The 7,480-nt window shown below is 50.5% G+C and overlaps 1 pseudogene; it reads right to left on the bottom strand.

Moving 5' to 3' along the window:
* Positions 1-6,050: 6,050 nt before the first annotated feature.
* On the bottom strand, positions 6,051-6,200 carry LOC129401164 (U2 spliceosomal RNA; annotated as a pseudogene).
* Positions 6,201-7,480: the final 1,280 nt, after the last annotated feature.

Here is a 7,480-nt window from a genome sequence, read left to right as displayed (position 1 = left end):
GAAGGGAGGGAAGAAGGAGGGGAGGAAGAAAGGAAGAAGGGAGGGAGGAAGGAAAGAAGGAAAGGAGAGAGGGGAAGGATGGAAGGAAGGAAGGAAGGAAGGAAGGAAAGAAGGAAGGGAGGGAGGGAGGGAGGGAAGAAGGAGGGGAGGGAGGAAGGAAAGAAGGAAAGGAGAGAGGGGAAGGAAGGAAGGAAAGAAGGAAGGAAGGGAGGGTGGGAGGGAGGAGAGAAAGAGAAAGGGACGATGGGAGGGAGGGAAAGAGAGAGGGAGGGAGGGAAAGGGAGGGTCGGGAAAGGAGGGGGAGAGAAGGAAGGAAAGGAAGGAAAGAGGAGGATGGAAGGAAGAAAGGGAGGGAGGGAAGAAAGAAAGAAAGGAGAAAAGTAAATAAGTATTGCTAGGCAGAGATTCTTGGCGAAGTCTCCATTTTGCTTTCTGTTCTGCCAACTCCAGTCTTGATTTCAGCTGGGCGACTGCGGGTGGGGGCGGGGGATGGAGGCCGAGCCTGGGCCTGTCTCGAAACTGGACTCCATTGCCATGGTACCCCGGGCTCTCTGGGCTGAAGAAAATGGGGCGTCCCCATGCCAGCCGAGCTGGACTTTCCCTGATCCCCGCCTCCAGACTCTCCCCGAAGGACAGGCATCCTGGCTGCCAGCCCGGGGCTCTGGGCTCACCAACGTGCCCTACCCGAAGGAGGATGGCACTGAAAACTCAGGGGGCCCTCTAAGGCTCTGCTCCAAATGCGCGGCCAGCAGGAGGGACCTGAGGCAGGGGTGTGGGGCCAGATCAGCCCTGGTCGAGCAGAGCCGTCTCCCACTTTCAGCTTGGCCCTTCACTCTCACCCTGTCCAGACAGTCCGCCGGGCGCTGACCCAGCCCCTCAGGGAGCAGGGAGATGAGCCCAGTGCAAACCACTGACTTGCTGGAAATGAGGAGGACTGCGTCCTGCCACCCCTGACTTGGGTCCCCACCGCCAGGTTAACTGTATCTCCAACCCCTGTTGGCCTGATCACACCTGAAATAAAGGACCGTCACGCTGAGTGCAGGTCCGGGCACCTTTCCCCTTCACCTGGTTTATTCCAGATTTTATTTATTTATTTTTTGGAAGGCCCAGGGCTTCCTCCTGGCTCTGTGCTCTGGAAATAACTCCTGGCAGTGCTCGGAGAACTGCATGCAGTGATAGGCATCAAGCCAGGGAGGGCTGGTTGCAAGGCAAGGACCTCAATTTCTTTTTTTTTTTTTAGTTTTTTTTTTTTTAATTTATTTATTTTTAATTAGAGAATCACCGTGAGGGTACAGTTACAGATTTATACACTTTTGTGCTTATACTTCCCTCATACAAAGTTTGGGAACCCATCCCTTCACCAGTGCCCATTCTCCACCACCCGTAAACCCAGTGTCCCTCCCACCCTCCCCAATCCCATCTCCCCCCCACCCCACCCTGCCACTGTGGCAAGGCATTCCCTTCTGTTTTCTCTCTCTAATTAGCTGTTGTGGTTTGCAATAAAGGTGTTGAGTGGCCGCTGTGCTCAGTCTCTAGCCCTCATTCAGCCCGCAACTCCCTTCCCCCACATGGCCTTCGACTACAATGTAGTTGGTGATCGCTTCTCTGAGTTGACCTTTCCCCGGAACGTGAGGCCAGCCTCGAAGCCATGGAGTCAACCTCCTGGTACTTATTTCTACAGTTCTTGGGTGTTAGTCTCCCACTCTGTTATTCTATATACCATAGATGAGTGCAATCTTTCTATGTCTGTCTCTCTCTTTCTGACTCATTTCACTCAGCATGAAACTTTTCATGCCCATCCACTTGACTACAAAATTCTTGACCTCCTTTTTTCTAACAGCTGCATAGTATTCCATTGTATAGATGTACCAAAGTTTCCTCAACCAGTCATCCGTTCTGGGGCATTCGGGTTTTTTCCAGATTCTGGCTATTGTAAACAGTGCTGCGATGAACATACATGTGCAGATGTTGTTTCGATTGTACTTTTTTGCCTCTCTGGGATATATTCCCAGCAGTGGTATTGCTGGGTCAAATGGGAATTCAATATCTAATTTTTTGAGAGTCGTCCAAATTGTTTTCCAGAAGGGCTGAACCAGTCGGCATTCCCACCAGCAGTGAAGAAGGGTCCCTTTCTCCCCACATCCTCTCCAACAGCGGTTGCTTTTGTTCTTTTGGATGTGTGCTAGTCTCTGTGGTGTGAGGTAGGACCTCAATTTCTTTACTATCTCTCTGGCCTTTTCCCAGATTTTGGCCATGTGAACTGAAGTGTGTGTGTGTGTGTGTGTGTGTGTGTGTGTGTGTGTGTGTGTGTGTGTGTGTGATTTGAACTTCGGGCCCCACACATGCCAGGCAAGTTCTTTTCTGAGCTCCAGATATTGTTCCTGGACAGGACTACCACAGGAAGATTCCCAGAAGAAAGAAGTACCCAGGATTAAGTTGCTGTGAGAGCAGCGAGAGGGAAACAGATTTTCACGAGTCCATGGGAGCCGAAGCCCACAGTCAAAGGAAGATGGAGGAAGGCGAGACTCGGGCTGGAGGCCCAGTGGAGAGACGCAACAGTGAGCTTTGCAAACAACTCTCCACACAGGGACCCGGGCTTGGGCTGCGTCCGTGAAGTTGTTAGGTTGACAAGGCCTGTTTGTAGAGTCCCCTCACCTCAACTCCTGGCTTTGATGAAAACAATGTTCTTTGGCCGGGATGGGGTGGACCTCTCCACTCATGACCCTTGAGAAACAGTCAGAATTTCTCTTTCCAGGTGTGTTCCCTTGCAGAGAGTCTCTTGCCCTCGCGCCTGACTGTCTTCCCCAGAGCCCCTTGGGGAAGGCTCCAGCTTCCCTTCCCGCCCCGAGCAAAGCTCCTGAGGCCAAAGACCTCTGCAGTCTAGCCACAGCCATGCTCAAGGCCCCTCTCCACACGTTCAGATGAGCCTCATGCATGAAGGTACCGGCAGAAAAACCCAGGTGTGTGGGACCTGGGGCTGAGACCTCCAAGCCTGCTCGGATCGGGACTGGGCCTCTTCCGCCCAGATTTCCCATTTTCCAAAAGCTAGGCAGTCACACTCAGGGACTGCCCCTAGCGCCGTGTAATCCCATCAACGGCCAACATCCAGAGACTTAAAACCAAGCTCCCGGACATCTTATAGCCTACTTCTCCCTCTGGGAGAACCTGGCAAGCTACTAGGAGTTTTCTGCCCATATGGGAGAGCCTGGCAAGCTCCCCGTGGTGTATTCATATGCCAAAACCAGTAACAATGCTGGGTCTCATTCCCCTGACCCTGAAAGAGCCTCCAATGCGGCATTATTAGGAAGGACGAGTAAGGAGAGGCTTCTAAGATCTCAGGGCTAGGACGAATGGAGACGTTACTGAGATAACTTGAGAAATTTGACGATCAACGGGATGAGGATGAGGATGATGATGATGATGATGATGATGATGATGATGATGATGATGAGATGTGTTCCCTTGGGAATCCTCCCCACCCCTCAATACCCTCTCTGGGGATGGCTGGTTCTCAGGCCCGGCAGTGTCCATCAGGCCCTCCTCATCACGGAAGTCTTCTAAGTGTTTGCACAGCCTCCTGAGAGCGTGGAGCCTGGGGGTGACTGCAGACTCCGCTGGAGATCAGTAAGGAGGTAGGCACATCCCACACCCCAACCTCAGGACTCCCTGTGAGCAGCAGAGTGGACTTACCTCAGCTTCCTGTGGACAGTGGACCCGCTGACCCCCAGCGTGTTCTGTGTTCAGTTCTAGATCTCTTCACTATCCCATTTCTTTTTTATAGTGTGCATAGGTACATCTCTGACTTTATTATTTTTTTTATGGTGGGGGCACATCTAGTACTGCTCAGGAGTTACTCTGGCTCTGCACTCAGGAACAACGTCTAGTGATGCTTGAGGGACCCTATGGGATGCTGGTGATCGAACCCGGGTCAGCTGCGCACAAGGCAAGTGTCCTCCCTGCTGTACTATTGCTCCAGCCCCTGGGCTGACTTTTTTGTTTGTTTGTTTTTGTTTTGGCTTTTGGGGTCACACCAGGTGATGCTCAGGGTTTCCTCCTGGCTCTGCACTCAGGAATTACTCCTCGTGGTGCCTGGGGGATGCTCTGGATGCCAGGGGTCGAACCAGGTCATCCACATGCAAGGCAAGTGCCCTCCCCGATGTGCTATCACTCCAGCCCCTAGGCTGACTCTTTAAGGGAGTCACTGGCTGGAGGTAACGGCTTTGGCAGTTGTCTCTGCAGCACGGAGAGCTGTGGCAAAAGGATCAGCCCTGTACACAGTGACCTGGTTTGTGTGAGCGACTGGATCTTGATCCCGGAGCAGTTTCTGTTATCTGACGAAGTTCTGTGTAAATGAGGGCCCCGCGGGCTCTTCTCTGCCCACCTATTACCGTTTTGCTCACCCTCGGGCCCTTTACATCTTGCTTTGCTGATGGCTGGCCTGCTTTCACTGTCTGAATTGCTTTACTTCTGCTGTCCATTCTTCTTAGTCTGCAGACCGGTTGGGTAGCGTCCATTCCTCACTAGACCCACACCACGTGATGGACATTCGAGGCTGAGCTGGTGTGCTAAATACAGCGGCTGAGGTGAGAAATTCTAATGTTGTAAACTCTATACAGTGCTATAAAACAATTAAAAAAAAAAAGGAACTGTTTCTCTCACCCACAGACTCAGATTTCTCTTCTCCCCATTTCCCTCCTGTTATTCTGTTCCCCAGCACCTCACAGGGACTCTTTTTTTGGGGGGGTCACACCCAGCAATGCTCAGGGGTTACTCCTGGCTCTGCACTCAGGAATTACTCCTGGCAGTGCTTGGGGACCATATGGGATGCTGAGAATCGAACCCGGGTTGGCTGCGTGCAAGACAAATGCTCTATCCTTTGTGCTATCGCTCTAGCCCCACAGGGACTCTTCTTGTCCGTGTTTCCAGAAATTTCTAGCTGAATTCAGTGGTGGCATTGTGGGTCTCACTTGAGTTCCCCACACAACTCAGTTGGGTTTTCCATCCTCTTCCTTTTGGAAACAATTGCTTCTTAGACTCTTCTGCAGTTCCCCTTCTGTTAGGAGATGCTACTTCTTACTCTTTTTGTTTCTTCTTCCTTCTCTATTTGGCTGAGCTGCTCGTGGCCTGGGCCCCTTTCCTGTGCTTCACACACTCTCCTGAGCCCCCCTCACCCCAATTCACTTGACCACTGTTTGCTGGGAAGAGATGTGGAGGGCAGATTAAGGGGGACAGGTACATGAAGTTTCCATTTCCCCCCAAATCTCTATGTGATCACCAGCCCAGAAGCTCCCCAAACCCTACCTTCAGGACTTTACTTTTTGTGGGGGGGGGGTGGGCATGCCCAGAAGTGCTCAGGGCTTTGCGCTCAGGGATCACTCCTGGTGAGGTTCGGGCAACCCAATGTGGTGCTCGGGATCAAACACCCGCACTCTGCTGTACCATCAGCCCCACCCTGTCCACTTCCACACTTTCATGGGGGCTGATGTTCATGGACACTTTCGAGGCTGACGGATGAAGTCACTGAACAATGTAGTTTATTCAAACAGTGGCCCCCCTCCCTCCCCAGGGCTCAGAGGATGGGATGGGAAGTTCAACCTTCTAGCCCTGTGGCTGGCTTTCCAGGCCACCAGCCCATAGACTGAGCCGCTTCCCCTTCCAAGCCATCTCCTTAGTATCACAAGAGAAACCTTTGTAATGCTCCACACTGCACTTGGGGAATTTCCAAGTGTTGGGAAGCCAGGAAGGGTAGATAAAGACCAAATATAGGTGAGACTTCGATTTCGGGTCGTGTGAATGAGCCAAGACACATTTACCAGTTAGTGTGCCTTACTGGTCCCAGGAAACAGTGTTTTTATACTTACATGGTAAAAAGACCCTTGCTGTTGGGCCCGAGTCATAGTACAGTGGGCAGGGCGTTTTATTTCGTACACGACAGACCCGGGTTCGATCCCCGGCACCCCATATTGTCTCCTGAGCTTTGTCATTTGGCGCAGAGCCAGGAGTAATTTTTGTCATTTTTTGGTCATTTTGCAATCTGGTAACTTTAATTTGGGAGGTGAGACCAAGTGGTTTGGGAGGCAAGATCAAGTGGTCTTTTAGACAGATGTGTTGGTAAGCTGTTGGACATGAATTTCAAGGGAGAGGGCTGGACTGGAGATTTGATACTACACTTGATCTTAGCCAAAAGGCCGAGAAGCGATGGACTGGAGATTTGAGAAACATCAGCACGTAGCCTGTGAAGCCTCTTGGAGACTGGAGGAAGTCATGGGCAGGGGTGGGGGTGGGGTAAGGGATGTGGAGAGAGAACTGGCCCAAAGAAGGAGCTGCTGGGGGGTGGGGTGGGGAGGTCCAATAAGAAGAGATTGAGGGAACAGGAAGAACCAGTAGAGATCGCAGGAAACAGGAATGAATTCTTTTACTAAGTACTTAAGATTGACACTGGTCCGAGAGCAACGTCCACCTCCTTCAGACATCCCTGCCAGAGGCTGTTCCTTCCAGTCCAATCCCAACTCAGCACAGACCTGAATCTATTAGGCAGGCTGGGAGTTTCATTTCGCTTGCCTCTGCTCCCACCCGTGTTCAGCCCAATAGCGGGCTCTGTCTCCTTTGCTGCTACAAGATTCACTGACTGACTCTTCCCAGTTTCCCCATCCTGATGATCATGGTCCAGCCTCCATCATCTCTCGCTGAGCACTGCAAAGGAAGCCTGCATCATGCAAATACATACATACATATATATATACACACACACACATATATATGTTGCATGCATGTGTATATGTATGCATGTGGCTGTATATGTTTTTTTTTTTATATCCTCTGCTTCAAACCTTGCAACTGCACCTAAACATCAGTGTCTATACTTGGTGATATAAACCCATGAGAACCGTCTAAACTCTTATTATGTTACTTCTGACTTCATATTCCTTTCTTGCTAGTCCACTCGGATTGCCAAATCTTGTGGTGACTGACTTATGCCGTGATAAAAGTGAATCCATTGTTATTAGTCTCAGCCAAGAGCTGGAATGCTGGTATGTAAGAGGGGTGCAATCTTAGAGAAATCCCAGGAAGACATAGAATAAAATTTGTCCTTCATGCCTGCCTTTAATTCTATATGGATCTTTCTTTTCTTTTTTAATTTGGTTCCTGGGTCATAACTGAGTGTGCCCAGGGCTTAGTCTTGGCTCAGCACTCCAGGACTACTCTTGGGATGCCAGGGATTAAACCTTGGTTGACTGCACGCCAGGCAAGCACCTTACACACTGTCCTAGCTCTCTTGCCCCATAGGTCTTGATTTTAGATCATGGATAAAGGAGAATGATTTTAAAAGACAAGGCTGGGATTGGAATTTTTATCTCAGAAAGAGAGAAAGAACTGACTTTCTGCTGATTATTTGAAATCCAGGCATTTGGTCCTGACATCCACAAATTCTGAATAGTCATCCATGTGTGAACTACCCATTCTGTGTATGTATATGGCT

This window comes from Sorex araneus, chromosome 1 (genome assembly GCF_027595985.1).
Source record: "Sorex araneus isolate mSorAra2 chromosome 1, mSorAra2.pri, whole genome shotgun sequence".
NCBI lineage: Eukaryota > Metazoa > Chordata > Mammalia > Eulipotyphla > Soricidae > Sorex > Sorex araneus.
The sequence above is the reverse complement of the archived record's forward strand: the minus strand, read 5'-3'. Positions and strand labels throughout refer to the sequence as shown.